Raw genomic sequence first — 20035 nt, 5'->3', positions numbered from 1 at the left:
TCACAAAATAAATCAATACAGGCAAACCATTTCACTAGCTCCTTGAACTGTTTGTGAAGACAGCTCTCCAGAATCCTTATCAAACTATTATTTTCTTCTGTGCACTTTGCTTTAATGTTCAGCTGCTCAAACATGTTCTCACTGCAGTAAGGAATATAGAACAATTACTAACCTGTTTGAATGTTACATCTGTGAAGTATTCCATTGCATACTTATCTATTATTGTTTTTACTACCAAAGAAAAACAAAAAATTCTTTTGGTTATGTTTCCCAAAAAAAGAAAAAACTCAACACATGTAGCTAAGCTCTAACACAATGGACATACATGGAAAAAAGTCCATGTATGAAGACCTTTCATACACCTTCACAGTGACAAGTATCTAGTACAATGCGTGTTGGAACTCAGCTTACCAAGGAAATATATCTCATTTATTACCTTTAGGAAAGAAAGTTACTATTTTTATCATCGTTAGGGAAATAATAGTGCTGGAATTAAACCAATTTCTTAGAAATAAAAAAAGAGAGATACACTTTAGAGTTTGAATTTGTATCAGTTTAAAAGATTAAGAGAATCTTATCGTAATCGAACTAAACTCTTTGTCCAGAAGCTGAGGGAACTGGGATTGTTTATTCAGGAGAAGCGTAGGCTCAAGGGAGACCTTATAGCTCTCTACAACTACCTGAAAGGAGGCTGTGACAAAGTGGGTTCAGCCTCTTCTCCCACATAAATAGTGATAGGACTAGTGGGAATGGCCTCAAATTGTGCCAGGGGAGATTCAGGTTGGATCTGAAAGAGCGGTCTGGCACTGGTGGTTGAGTCAGCATCCCTGGAGGTGTTCAAGAAACATTTAGAAGTTGTACTAAGGGACATGATTTAGTGGGAAATATTGATTGTAGGTGGACAGTTGGACAGGATAATCTTGGAGGTCTTTTCCAACCTTGGTGATTCTATGCTTCTGTGGAAGCGTTTAATCCACAAGGTAAGCCATTCATAGGGAAGTACAAAATTTAGAGTATTCAGGATACCATTTGATAATTTGTAGTGGTAGCTTTGTGCTGTTATCACAAGGAGAACTGCTAAGATCTAGAAAAGCTCAGGTTCTCTTTTTTCAGAAAATATTGTAACGAAGAGTATAGTATGTAAGCAGATAGATAAGAAATGACTGGTCTACATCCAGAAGCTAGAAGCTAGAAGTTGGAGACCAAACATTACTTGAAAAGTACCAGTTTTATAGAGGTGTTTTACAGTGTAGTAAAATCATGAGGATACAGGCTTGAATAGATCAGTGACTCTTTTTTTTTCCCCTGAAATACAGTATGTTACTGATAGTATGACCATTTGTAATTCAATGAACTTTTCCACTTTATTATATCCATTTTCTTTCTGTAACAATATTTGAATCACAGGCAATTGATATGAATATATTCAGATTAAAAGAATACTTCTATGAAATATATTTAGATCTTACAAGGTGGCTTTTCTGAATTGTCCTCTAAGTCTTGATCTTGCATAATCACTGTTTAAGGTCAAGTTTTCTTCCAAAGATGTGAGTGAACTGAAGAGAATAAGTGTCATGAAGGAAATTATATTGTAACTGGTGTTGTCAGAAAAAATACTGGTTGAGTCCTCCAGGTATTCTTTTATTGCTTTCCAGGGCAGAGTGCTCCAAAAACAATAGCTTCATCACCTTTGGAAAGGATCCTCACCAGTTTACACCATCAGCATGTCATTCATCCAAGTTCATTAGGAACTATAGCACTGGTTTTGAACACCTAGGTAATGATCACAGAATCACAGAATGGCTTGGCTTGGAAGGGACCTTAAAGATCACATAGTACCAAACCCCTAGCCATGGGCTGTTTAGTGGCCACCCACTAGATCAGAGATGGTCCAGCCCTCTGATCATCCTTGTGGCCCTCCTCTGGACTCACTCCAACAGTTCTGCATCTTTCTTTTGTTTGTGCCTTGTCACAGTACTCTAGATGGGGCCTCACAAAGACAGAGTAGAGGGAGACAATCACCTCCCTTGCCCTGCTGGCTGCACCTCTTTTGATGCAGCCCAGGATACATTTGGCCTTCCAGGCTGCAAGTGCACACTGCGGGTTCCTGTCCAGCTTTTTGTCCATCAGAACCTGCAAGTCCTTCTCCACAAAGCTGCTCTCAAAGAGTTCTTCTCCCAGTCTGTACGGATATCTGGGATTGCCCCAACCCAAGTACAACACCTTGCAGCACCAGCACCTTTTTGAACCTCATTAGGCTATCATGGCCCACTTTTCAAGTTTGTCCAAGTCCCTTTGGATGGCATGTCTTCCTTCTCGATATCACAAACTCATCCTCCAGTCATAACCTCTTTAATGATCTCCTCCGCATTGGTGAGCACCAGGTCCAGTAACACTTCACCTCTGGTTGGTTTGTCGAATACCTGGACCAGTTATCCTCAATGGACTCCAGGAGTCTCCTGGATTTCTATCTAGCAATTGGCCTCAAATATTGAGTAAATGGTACAATGCAGTGTCACATGGAGAGGCTGGTTATAGCTGTAAATGAATTCATTCAGGTGCCAGAAGTTTCATGGGCCATAATTTTAATCTAGGCAGATCTCTGTACTAACCTGAGTTATTACCACTATCCAAGCTGGATTGTCTAGAGTTGGCTCAGGTAATTGTGCATGATACTTCATTATTTCTACCACTAGCAAGAAGTCTCATCTGTTATCTTTTTCAAGGAGAGAGAAAGCATAGCATGCGTTCTCTGAACTGTATATAATCTAGAACAATGCACAGGAAAACAATAAAATTTACAATCAAAACTGCAGGCCTACAAAATTATCATTAATAATAGACTGATGTTGTTTTATACACTGAACATCTGAGAAACATGCCCTTAAATAGGACACAAATTCATTTTGAAAAAAAAAACATTAAAATCACATAGCAAGGTCATTTCCGCATAAATAAAGAAACTAAGAAATGCAAGAAAATAAATCTAGCAGCATACCAGGGCAAGAGGCCCACAGGTACTGATAACTTAGTATGGATTGTAAGCCAAGCTTCAGCTGTTACAGCCACAACGATGAATTTAAATGCCAGAAAATTATCACAATGACTATTAACCATATTAGCTGGTCTGAATTCCAGTTTGCAAGTTCTATTTTGTTCTTGACAAGTACACGCTGATGGCAAGGAAACGTCACTGTTGGCCCTGTTACCCAAGGGAGGCAGTTAGCAATGTCAACCATGCAAATGAGAGTAGTTATGCGTCAGGTTTAGTTTCCGTAGACTGTTATATTTACGTCTTTCACTGCACTAGTGCAGAACTGCACAGCACAGAGAAATGCAGAGGAGAGATTACAAAGAGAAATGAATACTGAATGGTTAACAGTCCATATTTCTGACTTCTGTGTACAGTGACCAGCAAAGTACAGGATTTCTGCACTGTGAGCAAATGTGTTGTATGCCTTGTCCTCCTTTTGACATGGAGATACGTATGCTGTCTGTGAGGCAATGCTTTTCCTGGTCAACAGACTTCTTTTTCCTCTGGGAAGAATCATGAGTAACCTTTGAGTGGAGTGAGAAAATCAAATCAGATGTCAGATATCAGAGCAAACTAGAGGGTAGGCCTGAGAAGTGGGCCAATTTTATTTGCTTAGCTGACTGCATGATAGAAGTTGCTGTTAAAAGGAGCACTGGATGATATAAAAAGGTCCCAAACATTCTTTGACAAATCCTCCTGTCAGGCTTCCATGAGTTCACATCAGGTCACTGTGAGATTCTTTTTGGCTCATAACATTGACTTCATTAATTTCCATGACCTATCTGAACCAGTAGCATTTATGGAAAAAAAACCTAAATTTAGATATATGACTAATGTGCTTTTTTTTTCCCTTTCTTGGATCCTCTTTCACACACAAAGTGGAAGTACAGCCTTGTTGCAGAATGTCATTTTACTTGTTATATTTCCAGAACATTGGTTTTATATCTGTTGCTCTTTGTGCATATTGACACTAATTGATAGTAGCAGGGCTGTGACACTGCAGGAAGTTTTCCCACAGTACAGGCAAAGCCTCTGCAGGTTAGGCTGCTAGCCAAGCCAGTTAATGCTTCCCTTTGCATTCCTTTCAGCTCCCCAGAGAAGCATTATTTTGTGGACACCTGGCAGCGTCCAGGACATTATTGCCTCGGTCTTTGCTGTTATAAAACTTAACCAGAAATGCTCTGTCATATTTCAGACACTGTAACTCAAAAAAGGAAAAAGATCTGAAAGGCTTTAGCTAGACAGTTTATCACCAAAGCTTTAAGTTCATTTAATGAAAATTGTAGTTAACCATTTCAAAAAATTACAATAGGTATACAGCTTGGCCAGAATCAGCTTGAACTGATAAGACAGTAATGAGATGAATAGAATATATTTTTCTATGTGCAACTCCATACACTATTAGCAGAATATATGACAATGTTATTCTTCTGTCTTCTAAAGTCCCTGCCTGTGCTGCAGTTTCAAGGCAAACAAACGCAAATGAGAATAAATGAGTACCTCATTCACATAGCTGTTAATACATTTCATGTGGCTATTTTCATGTAACTGAACTTATTTATTAACCATTGCCCTACTATCTGTGTATGCAGATTTGTCTGAGTGTCCTCAGAGTAACTCCAGTAGAAAAAAAGTCTCAAAGCATTAAGTCATGTGATGCCTTTTTATTTTTGCTTTCCCATCCATCAGATCAAAATTCTGGGATATAAAATCTGACCTACTTCTTTTTTGCCTGACCTGAAAAAGCTTTTACATACAATAAACAGAGTATTTTCACCCAGACAATCAAGCCCTGGATAAGTTCCCAAATGCAAATAAAGAGATTCCCAAGATTATTACATAAATATTGACATAAGAGAATTAATCTGCAGAGGAAAGGGGTTAAAGAGATCTATATTCAAAGGTCAGCTTTCTAATAATCCTAAACTACATTACTCCCAGAAAGGACGCAACAGGTATTGATTAGAGGAGAGAACTGAAAAATCAGTTCTAGGTTATATACCTGATCAGTGGTGTAAGTAATTCTGCACCTTTCATAGTTTTTAGACCCAAGGCTCCCCTGTTTCAGCACCAACGTGTAGAAGCTAGGGCAAGTCAGAAATATGTCTAGTAAAAGACCTGGAACATGTTGCAGATGAAATTGAGGGTAAAAATAATAAAATGTCCTCTTCCTTCTTACCCTGGAACAGTCTCTGTACAAGCTTTTGTGTCTGACTTTTAAAACTCTTCCAAGGGCTCTTCTCCATGCATGTGCTGACTGCCCCAGCCAGAGCAGCTCACTCAAGGCTCCCTGAAGCACTGCTGCAGGATAACTACTAGTTATTATGTTGCCTAAATTTTCTGGGGTGGTTGGTGCAGTAAATGGTCTTCAAACTGCCCATACTAACAGTGCCAAGCTCCTTCAAAAATGCATCCAAAATGTGCACCTCTTCAAAAGAGCAGACGTTGGGACACACACACTCAATGCAGATACACACATACACACATAGATGCACAAACAGGCTCCCTAATTCTTTTTTTCTAAAAGACTGCCATGCGAATATTCAACAGCAAGCATAAATTCAGTGCAGGGGCCTAGTCATACAGCTTTGTGTTTTAACCTTGGTTGTTTGTTGTAAGATACATGAGCCAGTCGAGGTGGGATGGGAACCCCAACAATATTCCTGCAGGGTAGGCACTTAGATCCAGCCTTGCACTCTTAACTCCATATTCACCACCTGTCAGTGGTGTGCAGGAGAGGTGGAGAATATCCTCCTCCTTCTTTTGTTCGCTATTGAGATTGTTCTGGGAGAAGGAAAATGTAGGAAGGCCAAGGGCTCATATTGTTACACAAAACAAACTAGCACAGCACTGTTGGTCATCATTGCCACTTGCCTGTTAGCAAAGCTCAGCTGACCCCAGCCAAGCAGCCCTCCTCAGAAATGCACAGGTTTGGCTCAGGGCACTCACCTGCTAGGCAGTTTAGACAAGGACACATTTGCCCATATCCTCTGTCTCACCCTATGAAGATGCTGCTCTGCTGGGTTGCAACACTACTCCACCATTCATTCAGGGAGATCCAATGCAAAAAAAAAAAAAAAAAAAAAAAAACTTCAAAAGAAAAAAACCCATTGAAGGCTTTAGGGGCTTTTGTGGGCCAAAGGGAGACACGGAGCTAACCGATACGTTATATGGGCATGATCAGCCTGTGTCAGTTGATCACAAATGCAGAGGAAAAGCAGAGGCATGCCCTGCTTTGCTTTGCAGTCTAGAACTGCTTGAAGTCTCCCAGTCCTGAATGAATGCTCTTATTTGGCACTAGGACAGTGCTGTGTCCATCAGCTGTATCTTTATATGAGCAATTGCTGCCTGGTTCTTTGAAAGAATGTCTCTTTCTGCTCTCTAGAAAGGATGTGGTAGGAACATGCAGACATGATTTCCTGCATCTCCAAAAAGAGGTGCTTATTTGCTGAGGAAGGATCAGCTTTCCATATTTTCTAGTTATAAACAAATTCCACCTTAGAGTGAACTTTATGCTGAGGTACCTAACTCATCTATGTGTTCAGACCAGAGCCCCAGTGCTCTTAAGCAGATCTGGGTTGTATTTTCAGCCTGACTGCCAAAATACTAGTTGCCTTATTGTCTAAGGTCAATGCAATCAGTTTGCCTTTTATTGGCACTAAACTTTCAGTGACCGTGAGGAAGCAGTCGCCAGGAGCAGTAGGAAGGAACATCAGGATGGCACTGCAGCTCTGTATGGGCTTTAGGTTCACCTGCCTTCAGGCATCTCTAAGCATTTCTGACATATTGCAGCCATTTTGAAATGATGTGGCAGCCCGACAGAAGAAGATAGTGGCCAGATTCCCCATCTTGCAAGCCAAAAATTCAGTGGGTAGGAGAGAGGACACGTTTGTCAGTAAGCTGAATCACTTTTCAGTGGAGTTTCCCTCTCAGTACAGAAATCCTTAGCTTCATAATGAATGCATTTCTCCAGCTCCCTTGAGAAGCCAGGGTATTTTTGTGTGTGTGTGTTAGTTTTTATAGTGGTAGTTAATAATTATACTCTGCAAATACCTCTCCTTTTCATTTTTTTTTCAGCTGTCTTGCCCTTTACTCCTTTACTTCCCCTACTTTTGCTGCAAAAATATGGTTCCTCCAGATATCTTGTTACCATCCCAGTGTTTAGGAGATGTCTAGTGCGTTTAGGTAAATACGTAGCAGAATTCCCAAGCAACATGTCTCTATTATCTGTATCTCTTCCCATCTCCTCTTGGAATCTTAGGACTGACTTGTGACAGGTCATCTGCACTTTCTGGAAAACATCCATGCTTCCATATTTTATTGTCCTGCAAAATTTATAATCTTCAGCAGAAGACTGGAAGGAAGAACTAAATACACCATCACAACACTGCTATTTGAAATATGATGATCTTTGTTCATCACAGAACATTCCCTTCATCACTTCTCAGGAAAAAATAACGGTACAAACTATTGTAATGGGCTGTACTTCCTTGAAACTTGGTGGAAATATCAAAACAGGAAACAGTGTGACACACCCTTGATACTCACATTTTAATTCACAAAAATGTAAAAGTGGAATTCATCATGGAAGATGTAACCATCATTAATTTATTTATTTATTCAGATTTAGCTTTGTTCCAAAGCAGCTGCTGATGGCGGTGTTTCTGGAGGTCATATTTTACTGTGCTATCATACAGAAAAAATGACCAGAAAAAGAAAAATAAGCATGACAAAATCCTTGATACTACATGGCTATTGATTTCTTTTCAGTTTGGCTGAAAGCACGGTGAAAAGAAACTAGGCAGTGTGAAAATAGGACAGGATACGGCCAGGAAAATCAGGAATAAAATGAGCCCTTATATATTTGTATTTGCCTTTAAGGCTTTTTAATTTGCAGGGAGATTACTTCCTTCTCAATCCAATACAACAAAGCAGTTATTAGTGGCTAATAACCAGGGGCCAGAAGTGTCTAAAGGTTTTTAAGTATTTGGCATAATGTTTATCAGACTTTTAATTTTACATCTAAGAAATATATTCTCAGGGAGACCAACATTATTTAGATGTGTTAACATTTGTAAAATGTTGACTTTAAATAATTTTTCTTCTGAAACTACAATGCTTTGTTTCAATTTATTTTTTTTTAAATATATATTTCTAGTTTCCATTAGGAAATGTTGTTTCATTCAGAGACTGAAGCATTAAACAAGAGAAAAAAATCACAAAAAATGATATAAAATGTTTAATTGAGTTGAAACTATGCTCACATCACCACTGTCAGTTATCTGTACACATTGAGATGTTCTGTAGTGTAGGTGACTAAGCTTTGGTCAGGATGCCCTTTAACAGTTAATTTTGCTGCCAGTGGGCTGCAGCAGAGAAATGCTGAGAGTTCTTAGTTACAGTTATTTTAGGAACAATTTTTTTTCCTATTTGTGAAAGGAAGATGTAATAGATGGTCTGTTTAACAGTTCATTCTTTTTTGCTATCAAGAACAGCAAGTGCATTTGATTAACCAACAGTTTCTCCCATCAATACTCAGTTTCAAAGCAGCAGAAAAAAAAGATAAATTATGAACCAGGAGAGTCAGCTTTGTTTACACCAACAGATTCACAAAATGTTTCCTCCTTCTAGCTGTAAACTTCAAGAAAAGGATAAGTAAATACACCAATGTATCATTTATCTTCTGCCAGAAATGAAAATTAGGTTTAATAGGAAAAACAAACCTACCATCTTCTGCTTAGGAAGTAAAAAACAATCCATTATAGCATAATGTTATTTGTTTGAGGATTATGAGGCAGTATAATTCTTTAACAAGATCATGCTGTGCGCTGTTGATGTGGAGAACATTGTTAATTCCATTTCGTCTAGGCTCCTACACAGTATAACTTGTGACACAGTATTGTGCTGTTTTTGTCTGGAGGAGTCACTTGTTGGTATAAGTGACATTAACCCTTCAAGCAACGAAAGGCACACACAAAAATATTGATAAACCTGTGCCTTTTTCTTATGAATGAATGTGAGACCAGTGTCAATAATGCAGTATCACCAGCCACGGGAAATTTGTGTCATCTCATTAACTCTGTTTCTGTTCCATCAGCATTTGCAGTGAAAGCCAACATGTGACTCATCTTTTCCATCAAAATGCAATAGGTTCCACCAGGTATGCTCATTACATGTCCCACAACTGAAAAGTACTTGTAGCAGTTCGTAGCACAAGCATCTTTGCCCTCCCATGGTGTCAACAAGAATCATTATCTGTGGGCTGTTTCTTGAGCACACTTAATGATAATGCTAGAAGGGAATTCATAAGCCATGCCAGCAGGAGGGCACTAAAATGTGTGCAGAACTTCTAATGTGATGCAGAATGCAAGCAGCTCTATGTCAACATGCTGTTTCGTAATGCTTCTGTAGGTCTGCTCATGCTCCTGTCAGTCTATTTTTTTACATCTCAGAGGCTTTTCAGTCACATTTGAATTACTTCTTTTTTTCCTTGATACTTGAGTGGTATTTAAATATAAATCCCCAAACTGCTAATACATATGCTATACACATTGCATATCTGATATGAAAACCTGATACACACATTGCACATCAGTCCTAAAGTAGCATGCAGGCAGGTGAGAAGTTCAGAGTCAGAACACCTAGAAAAAATAGTTTGAAATGCAGCATTTTCTTCCAGCCTTGGAAAAGCAAATGCTACAGAAGTGTTTAATCTATGTTTGTGAAGACAGTCTTGTAGAAACTCCCGTTTAAGGACCGCTGTCCATTCCAGAGTCAGGTGGCAAACACCCTCCTGTGGCTTTTTCGACATCAAATTACACATTCTGTAAGTCTTAAAAATAGGTCCTGCTCCAGTACAGCTGCTGACTCAGACTGCGGGAAGATAGAGTTTCTGTTTACAGAGACAACGTAAAGCTGGTAGGCCAACCCAGTGACATATTGGAGTTCATCTGGGGGAGGAGGGCTTGAAGTGACATTGCATGTGTTAAACTGCCATACTGCAGATCTCAAAAATAGAAGTGCAGTGAAGCAGATGGTTCGCTTCCACCACAGACACCATTTCGATAGGCACAACTGAGAAGGAGCTTCTGATGATATGCACATATATGCATATGTACAAGCACTGTGTATGTGAGTGTATGCTAGCAAGAGTACCTTGAATATGGGCTATGATACAGCGTTTTTGCTTACGTACGTATTCTTTCATGATACACATTCTTTTAGACAGAACATGTCTTGATGAACAGTTGTTTTCAGTTTCTGCAAAAAGTTTCCATTCTCCCACTGTTCAGGTACCTCTGATACTACAGACAGTCCACAGCACATTAACCACTTCTGAAAATGTCTTTTCTCATCACCTCAGCTTAACACAGCATTTCATCAGCTTTGGAACAAGGCCCAGGAAATTCAGGGATTTTCAAGTGGGGATGCATGAACACAGAACTGTTGGGAGTGGAGCAGGGGGTATGGCTGGGAGGAGGTGGCTAGGAGACCCTAGGATACATCAGGTCCTCTGGTCACCATCATAAATCCAAGCTGGGGAGCAATTTGCTCTTTTGGCCTTGAGGTTCCTGTAGTAAAGTTCCTCATTAAAAATATATTTCCTTAAAAAGAAATACTGTCAATTAAAAAAAAAAAACTCATACTGAAAAGCTTCCATTTAGAACTATTTCACAAAAAAGAAATTTTGAAAATGTTTCATTATGGATCATTTGACTTAGGTATAAGTCAAAAACAGTTTGCTTAACGTAAACTCTTTTGTGAGATAAGTTTTAAGTTTAAAATCATGATACATCTTTAAGTGAAAATGACTTAAAAGGGACACATGCATTCAAAAGTGTTTTTCTTCTGTGGTTTTCTTTTTTTCAAAATAAAATTTCATCAACATTTACATGTTTCAAAGAAAAGCTATTGGTTTTATATAAGCAGCATTTTTCATGAAAGTAAAATGTTAATCATAGGAAACAAAGTCTGCATCTATACAAAAAAATATATATGTTACCCTTACCAATCTTAAAACTGGTAGAACTATAATGACCAGAGGACACCCAAGTTCCTGCCTGGAAGCTGTATGCCAGTTTTTGGGTAACACCAGACCACTTTGCCAGGAACCAGTCAATATGTCAAATAAACTCATTTGGTCAACTTCACATCACATCACATGGTCCTAGCAGATTGTATTTTCATTTCCTTGGGGTTCTCTGTCTGCCATTGCACTTACTTCCTTACTCTCTCCAACCTCAGGTAGTGGGCTGCCTGTAAAGCAGGGAGCAATCTGAGATTTGTGCTGCATGAACTGTGTGTGCTTATCCTAAGTAATTCTTGTTTGGGAGAACCAAATTAAAATAGATGAGAAAGTAGCTCACCTCTGAAAGAAGTGAACAAAATAAAAAAGAGAAAACAATAATATCACAAATGGGCGTTGCTTCATGTGTGGCAGCAGACAGTAGCCCTTTGCCATGGCATTCACCAGGAGTTCCTCAAGGACACGGGCTGCACAGCAAGTGAGAGGTCACTTGCAAAGTACAAGATCCTTTGAAGCAGTGATGGGAACAGACAAGGAAAGCAAACAGGTGCACACATGCATTTGCTGCTGAAAGTATGCTGAGAATCCCAGGATAAAAGGCACATTCCACAGACACCACGCTCCGTTTGGGAAATGCTGTGGGTACGTGCTTGTATACAGTTGTGCATCTGTACCAGCAGAGTTACACAACTGTGACTTGTCAAGATCACCCAATAAATATCTTGGAGGCCAAGATACAACTTCATATTGTGATCTAAAGATCAGAAATTATGAACTTTCTCCAGTCATGTTGTATCTGTTCAGTAGCTGTATAACTTCTGCTTCTTTTCAGAGCACGTGAACTAAATCTGTATCTAGGGATACTTATCTCAAACTCCATTCATAAAACATTCTTGAGAAACTACTCCTGGATATGATTAAACTCCCTTCCTGAATACACAGACTGCAGATCTGAGATTCAGAATACCTACATTCAGCACTTGACTTTGATAATGAGTTGAAATTACTGTTGTATACAGCACTGCTGTGTTCATATTTTCCCTTCTAGCTTTTGTCTTTTGAGAATCTGTTGCTATTTGTTATAACATGTATATATGCATTGGAGATAGCTTCTAGTAAGAAGGGACTTTTCAAGCAGGAAACTTTCAAGCTGAAGGGGATTTCCAGGATGGAAACTGAATAAAGCCTGTGACTTCATGTAACATTTGGCCTCGTGAATTTAAGATGCATACTATTTTATGATGTTTAAAAGATGTTGAGAAAGCCATTTCAGTCTTTTGCAAGGAAAATTTCTCTACCTCTGCATTAAACTATACAGATCAGATACTGACAGTGGCTTCTGAACAGCTCAGGACATAGCATCCAACCATGCAATTCATCCAAGGTCTCTAATAGGTCATTTGTGCTATTCTCTAAGCTTGACATAAACCATTTAAAATCGACTTAACTATGACTATGTGAATTGCAGACTTGCCTTTGAACTGCATTGCAAGCATACCTTAAGAATTAAATAGCCAGCAACAGCAAGCTTCTCAGTCTTTGTTTATATACTGCTTATACACTGTGTTCTGCTATTATAAGAATTGGCTGACAAGGATACTATAATAGAAATAATCCACAGAAACAATTTGTGTGAGGAAATAATTGCGTTTAGAACCTGGAGATGTGCTAGAATTGTGACTGCAGTTCCCTGCTTATAATAAGGCTTTGCCTGCTCTTCAAATGAAATATTTAAATTAATTTTTTTGGGACATATATCACATAAAGCTTTAATATAATTATTTTGTTCACAATTTCACAGAAACCTTTCATTAAAAAGATCAGGCATTTGAATAGAGAGGTAAACATGCATTTATCACCGCTGCTTTCTTTTATCCATCTATCTTACTTCTAACTAACTCAACAAATCCTTTATATTTTTGTACACTGCATTCTAGTACTGAAGGAAAAAAAGACACACAATTATAAAAAAACATTCAAAATGGAAATTGTAATGACCTTGACCTGACCTGGCTCTCAGAAGAGGAATTAGATGACTCCAAATATCTAAAAGATATTTCAAAGTATTATGTAAAGCCACGCAAGGAATTGTATTTCCACACTATGTTTCTTAAGATCACAAAATAGAAATGACTTTTGTCCCATAAAAGCTGAAATCTTGATTTGCAACCAGATGCACCAGACACGTGGAGGGGCAAACAACAGAATACAATAAGAAATCTTTGTGTTGCAGGTAAGGATCTCAGTCCAACATCTGTTTAAACTGGTGTACTTAAGGGAAGTTAGGCCAGCACATCATCCCTGTCCATGGCAGGGGGGTTGGGACTAGATAATCTTTAAGGTCTCTTCCAACCCAAACCATTCTGTCATTCTGTGATCATGGTCCTAAGAGAACTACAATTACCCGAAGGAGTAACTGCACCCATACTAATGGTCTGTAGAGACAGACAAGTGATGATGGGCAATTACAAGGGACTTTGGTACTCCTATGGCACATTCACCTTGGCCTGTTCTTGAAGTACTCCTGAACAACAGACAAGCAACAGGCTGTACTGCCCAGTGGGTAGAATTGGAAGCAGCATGGAATAAGAAAGGACCTTTACTTTTTTTTTTTTTTTTTGAGGTCTCCTTGTTGATCTCCTGATCAACGTTTAGCAGGACAATTGAATCCAGAATCTGGACCCTTATGTCCATGGAAGAGGAAGTCATGATCAATTTCATGGAATAAATTTTCTTCCACAGATTTGATTCTTGGTTAATGTGTCAAGAGTGGTAGGAATTTGTTGTTCTCATAAAAGACTCTTATTCATATTGCGAAAAGTGTGTTTTCTTTGATATTGTCAGGTAAAAGCACAGACCCTGCAAACAGATATGCAAATATGTCTCACTCTTTCCCAGTCTAAATGTTTACTTGATCATCTGCATACAAGGATTGCCTGTTCCAGCTATCTGCCTCAAAAGATCTCACTGTTCTTACCACTAGTACATGGCAATAGTGTGGATCAGCTGACTGTGCTTGAACGAACACTGATTCCAGCTAGAATTAGTTGGCACACTGGCTAACACTGACATTTACTGGTATCTCATAACTCCTGCTTTCTCATTCTAGCTACTTTTGTCTAAGTTAATAGCAACTGCAGAAAATGTAACTTGATGTTTGAAAGTGCTACGGCTTAGCATGGGATAAAGGGTTTGCAGGAACTGGCCAAGGCTTCATACAAAACTTTTGTTATTTTAACTATGGTAGAACATAGCTGAAGAATTCACTTACAAGTTTCTGCCTTTAGTTTCTCCTTGGCTATACACATGTGCATACAAAATATTTTGAGAGTCAGAGGAAGGAAAGGTCATTTAAACTCAAGTATTAAAAAGAGGGCACAGAGATTACTGATGTTGTCTATTTATATGCTCAGTAGTTGAAATATGATTTCTTCCCACTTTGTATGTATGATGGCTTTCTTACCACAAAGCTACAGGACTCTGAAAATGTAATGTATCCTTTAGGCATAAGTACTATGAAATTTTGTCTCCAGCACTGTTGAAGCAGTGATAAAATTATCTGCCAGGAACTGGCGCACAAGAAAAAGCATGTAACTCACAGATATTTTGCCTCTGAACAATGAATTTTATTTCTAGAAATGACTTCAGACTGTGAATACCAAATTGGGTTTTCTAGGCTAATGGAGGAAGAAGGTATTTCATTTCTGTTGAGCTCACTCAAAACTATATGTAGAGTTTGTTCTACAAACAAGAGATTTTTTGATCAAAATACAAAATATTTTCTCCACAGACTCTGTCTCCTTAATGCAGTTCCTGTCAGATGCAGACATATTTTGCTGTTATAGTTTCTATATACAGATCCTTTCTGATGTACTGAATTGCTGCTGTTTCATCCATGGATCTCTCCTGTAGTCAGTGGAAACAGAGACCAAATGTGGACTTTACGTTTTTGGCTCAGCCATCAATTTTCACAGCACTTTTTTTCTGCTTTTATCCAGTATACACCAAAACACCATTTGAAAACCTCTTCATAGTTTTGTCCATTTGCAAAAAAAGAAAAAAGATTTTTTAAATTAAAAATACTGGGGGAATGTATGTATGCATATATAAACATGACAACAAGGCATGGTTGCTACATAGTAACATACTCATTCTTACAAAAATTGCTTTGGCTTCTTTAGTTGCTTGAAATATTTGGGACTGTAGCTTGGCTCTTCACCGCACAAACCAGCAGCCCTGCCATCTGCCCAGCACTGGTCTAATGCACACTGCAGGGGACAAATCCTACATGAGTCATCACCAATGAATCATTGTTCCACTTGGGGATTTCCTCTGAATTTTCCCATTCCAAGTTATCACTAGAAGGACATTCTACTCCTTCAATATTATAAATAAGAATCAAGCCAAAAGAGAAGAATTAAACAATGCATAGCTGCTACAGCAATAGGAAATGTGCCCAGTTCTTGAATTTCAATATCAGTTTTGCTAACTACAGTACTTTCTTTTGTGGTTTTGCCTTTTTGGAAAGAAACAAAGGCCTTTCAGAGCATTCACTTAGTGTGACAGTTTTACAGATCACTTTAATCATTTCAGAAGTTGTCCATTTATATAAGATACTAATTGTTCTCCCCTTAAGCAGTAGCACTGCTCTCTGAGGTGTGCTGTTAATCGATCCTCCTAAAGACATGAATATTTCCTCGAAATGCCAATCTAAAAGAAGTAATTAGATCAACGGTGATTATGGTGGGGGTCTGTTGCTGGGCAGAAGCAAGGCAAGAAATGAGATTGCTGATACTAAGAACAATTAGGAGTGAGCCATGTAGGCAGTGAGAACCGTGGTAGACAGAGGTGAGATGGATGTAGTGGCTGATGCACGGTGTGACGAAAGACAAGGAGCTGATTTGCAAATGAAAGAAGAAAGAGAAGAGTAGAGAGAAAATTTGGATGAAACAGATATTCTGGAGTCTTCAAATCTCTCAAAGGAATTAGCTATTGATAAGAAGGGAGACAGAAGTGCTTTCTACGGCATTCATTATTATTATGGATTGCAAATTATCTGGAGAGGTTCTGAAGTTTTTGATGCTCACACAAAATTTAATAGAACTTTGTTGCTGATGTAGCAGCCATTGCAGTATAACACAGAAGCTTGGAAACATGCAGCATGCATTGATGATTCAATACACCTTTGATAAAAAGCTTTCTCTAATAGCAGTTTTCTAGTTCATGCTCAGTGGCACACCAAGGTTGCCCTAGCAGATCCATGTTCTGAGCTGGCATGTCTCTGTCAGCCCAGGTGTCTCTGCACCTTGCTTTGTTGCAGAATAAAATCATATCCAACTGAGAATCGGCATTCTTTTCCCTGTGTTTGTGACTATTAAAACCAAACAGAATGTTAGTTAGATTCCTGATCTCCCTCCTCCCCCTCCCCAAAAATATATTTTTGTTTCCATAATTTTTGGCATCTAGTAATATGACTGAGCTCTTATACTATGCTTTATGCTGAATGCACTGTGCATCAGCACAGTCCTAATGTGATGAATGGGATTATAAGCACTATAGAATAAAACCTAATAGTAATATCACAATCTGAGGTAATTATCACATATTACATAATGATATATTATCTAGTTGATGACTTTTGTTTTATTTTTTTTGTTTGTTTTATACTCAAGGGAAGTATCAAACTTGTTCCTGTTTTTTCAGCTGATTTGTAATAGGAGGTCAGATCATGCTGAATTTCCAAACAATACAAAGCAAAAAGAGTTCTGACTTAACAAACATGACTAGTTCCAGGGTGGCCAGTGGACTGGCAGAAGTCCATCAGTTAATCAACAAATAATCCAAAGCAGGTATGCCCAGTGGAATAGAGCTGCTTGGAAAAAATGAAACTGAATTGGAAAATTGTTAGTAAACTGCAATTATGTTAAATGTAGTGCTCTCAAAAAACAGCCAATATCATTTCAGGATTTGTGTAATCTAGGGGATCAAAGAGCCAATGTTTATTTCCTACAGCTTTAGTAAAAAAAAAGTTTTAATTTTATTATGTCAAATACTAAGGAGCTCTTTATCTGATCAGACATAAACAGTTTTAAAAATGCAATGCTTTGTCTCCTCTTTACAACCTTAAATTTTATTTTTTCCTCAATAATAAAGACCAGCAATAAATGTACACACAAGCAATAATTCCTTATCCAAGCCATTCATAGACTCTGGTGGAAAAATTATCATGAGCCTGATTTTCATTTTGTATGAAGATCCCATGGGTCACCAACCAACTTTTAAAGGCTCCTCCACTTCGACAAGGATGTGCCAGAAGCCTTTGGAAAAGACTATGAAAAAGCAAAGTTCATTACTAGAGCTCCTTGTGAGTGTAGATGTATTAGAAAATTTCATTTTTTTCTTTAATTTTTTTTCTGGTGGATAATGTCTGTATGATGCATGACAGGAGATTATTCTCATCTTTCGGTTGCAAAATAATAGATTACGAAGCAAGATCCAATGCCAGCTCTTCTGATTGTTAAATTTTTTTTTTAAATTAGTGAGAACTTACGTTTGAAATAATTCATAATATGGCAGGTACTGGTAATATACACAGAAAGATCTTTATTTCTTGATTGTCTAGAATGGATTGTGGGCTGATTATCCAAATGTAACAATATCCAATTAAAACTGTTAAAAGGTGTTCTAGTTTTTGATGTGTGGACATCCAACTGAAGTATTTCTGTAGAGAATAGAGCCTAATGAGAGCCTTTATGAAACTAGGATGGCCACTCATTAACCTGCTGTCAACCTTCCTTCATCTTGCTCTCCACCAAGAGCAAAACAAAAAAAATATTCACTTTGGAAGAACACTGTGTCCAGTCAGAAAGGTCAGTGACATCTGGCTGTAAAGCAGCAGAAAACCTTTCTTGTAGGAAATGTTGTTCTGCCTATGTGTAAGAAGAAAATTACAGTGTTCATGAGTGCTAGGAAATGCTGATCTCTATCACAAAATAATTAGATTTAATAACACTAGTAAATAGTGTGTTAATGCTCCAGGGGATATTTAGGGATTCCTCTGATTACAACTACATTCAAGCTTACTTCCAAGTCCGTGACAGTCACTGCATGTAACTTACAGTAATGATATTAAGTACTGACTGATAGAACCAAAAGTATAAAAAGAAGAAAACTGAATTTGCTTATCATTTTTAAATCAGTTTCAGACTAGTTCTTTCCTTTTTATTTTATTTCCACAGTAGATGCTGCAATATTTCAGAAGGAAAAGTTACACCAAGTTATCCAACCTACTTTCAAACAATTGAAATTGAGCTTCCCAAGTTATATTGCAATAACACCAAGGTTTAGACCTGTTGCTAAAATAGTGAGGAAATATCTTCAGCCATGCAGCAGCACTCCCAGGTGTGAGCTGGAACCTCTGGGAGAGACATTGCCTCATACTCTAGTCAGAAATACCTTCTCTAGCTGAAAGCAATACTGTCAGCTGTTCTGGTCAAAATAGAAGCTATCATTTTATCTACGCTTAGCTTGGATAAGATATTTGAGCTAACTTCCAGTCAACAAACATGACGCTACATTCTCAGCTGGTGTAAACCGACTTCAATGGGCCTACATCAATTTATGCAGGTGGGGATTTAGCCTGAGCTTTGTTTTCTCTTAAATCAAAGTTTCAACAAAGATAAACCCCAAACCTGGTCACATGGACTCAAAGCTTGTTGACATTATCTGGAAGTGCTGTCTGTTGTGACCACTATATTGCCTAAATATGAGACAGAGCAAGAGTGCTTGTGTGCTTATTGACTGTACTTGTCAGCAGTGCTGTTGCATGGGTACAAAGCTAGTCCGTCTGTTTGTCTATAGGCAAAACAATGTGGGTCTTGCACTCAATCTTACACAGAGAAGTACAAGGGAAGTGAACATGTCATGTGATTCTTTGATGTGGTAGCTGAGCTTTTAAAGATTAAGGGTAACAAAGTCATGTCTTTTTTAAATGTTTGATTTCATTAGGGGTCAAAGATTATCAATTTTGCAAATGATATAAAAAATAAGTTATTCTCTGAAGATGAAAATTGTTTATAGAACAGAGTATAAAAATTGCTGATAAAACCTTACAGAAAAAAAAAAGTACTTTGGGAGGGATCACATTTCATTGTCACCAACACATTACTCAGTAAAGGCCAGCATGAAACACACAAAGTCCCTCTAGACATCAGTGCAACCATTTAGTGAAGCACACTGATATGCTGACCTGCTATCTTGTTGATGCCAACAGACTACTGTCAATCCATTTTATCATTGTTATGACAGGTTAACTGAGCAGCTAGAAAAAAAAGCCAATGGGGGTGTAGTAACATATTTCAGAACAAAGCAGTTTAGTAATTGAAGACAGAAACTGAAAATGAGTTTAAGTGACATTTATTTCATCTGCCAATTTTGACAAGGCCATTACAAACATCTGACATGGCTCTGGCCAAGTAGCAGAAGCATTCTGAGGTCCTACCCCCTGTAGCCTGAACAGAGTTGCTATCCTTGGGACCATGCAGCAACAGTGAGAGCAACTAGGAACTTGGAAAATATGTCTGTCACCCCAGGGAAACAGGGTGCAAAACAGCTTCTGTTATAAACCACAAAAACCGAGGGAGGAAGCAGAGGAAAAGTAGTGTCCACTTCTGCTCTGAGGAGAATGCAACTTGTGCATCCTTCCATCCTCGGCACTGTGAACCAAGAGCCATTTGCCTTATGATAAGCATTTTATTTATCTTTGAAGATTGTTCCAAGGCTAAAGTTCTAATACAATGGCAAATGCACTCTTGATTTTTATTATATGAAAAAATGTCCATTTAGGCATAATGTTCTGACGAAGTGAAAATGTCTTTAAGTACATTTTGGAGCAAAGTCACATTTTAGGAGCACCATAACCTACTCTTGTTTTTCATATTTCATGCCGGTTTGCATTTTTCATTCAATTTCTCTCT

Source organism: Numida meleagris, chromosome 1 (assembly GCF_002078875.1).
Source record: "Numida meleagris isolate 19003 breed g44 Domestic line chromosome 1, NumMel1.0, whole genome shotgun sequence".
Lineage (NCBI taxonomy): Eukaryota > Metazoa > Chordata > Aves > Galliformes > Numididae > Numida > Numida meleagris.
The sequence above is the reverse complement of the archived record's forward strand: the minus strand, read 5'-3'. Positions refer to the sequence as shown.